This window comes from Trichechus manatus, unplaced genomic scaffold (assembly GCF_000243295.1).
Source record: "Trichechus manatus latirostris isolate Lorelei unplaced genomic scaffold, TriManLat1.0 scaffold00072, whole genome shotgun sequence".
In the NCBI taxonomy this organism is placed as follows: domain Eukaryota; kingdom Metazoa; phylum Chordata; class Mammalia; order Sirenia; family Trichechidae; genus Trichechus; species Trichechus manatus.
Genome location: NW_004444008.1, coordinates 6993567 through 6994181, shown reverse-complemented (window position 1 = coordinate 6994181; position 615 = coordinate 6993567).

Genomic DNA, 615 nt, shown 5'->3' with positions numbered 1-615 from the left:
ATAAAAAGGAAATATCCTCAGCCTGAGGAAGAGTTTTGAGGCAGAGATTGTTGATTTTTCTCCCATATCATTTTATTCTGTTTCTTGACAGAAGCTATCCCAATAACCAGGCACATGTTTACACAGAACAAAGAAAACATTTTCTAACCTCCCTCATAGCCAGGAGTGGCCTTAAGTTTAAGTTCCATATAACAGCATGTAATGTGAAGGTTGTGCTGGTGGTACAACCTTCTTCACCTATCAGGCCCTCCTTAGACTGGAATGCAGATGTGATGGCAGGAGCTCAAGAAGCCATGCTGGAGTATGAAATTTTTGCTAATCACAGCAGTGCAGAGAGAAAATGCACCTTGGTCCCCAAAGATCAAGGGATTCCGGGATGTCTGCTTCCAGATTTCTTTCATGCAGAAAAGAATTAAACTTTCCTCTTATTTAAGCCACTATTAGTTTGTGTTTTCTGTCACTTGCAGCCAAACTTAACTGTTACTGCTACAGGAATCTACCAAAATGCAACCCAGCATCATGCATTAATAGTGAAATATGGAATTCATTCCCTTTAAAGGTGGAAAAAACACTTTGAAGAACAAGCTCTTCTCTCCTCTGAAATTAAATGTTGCT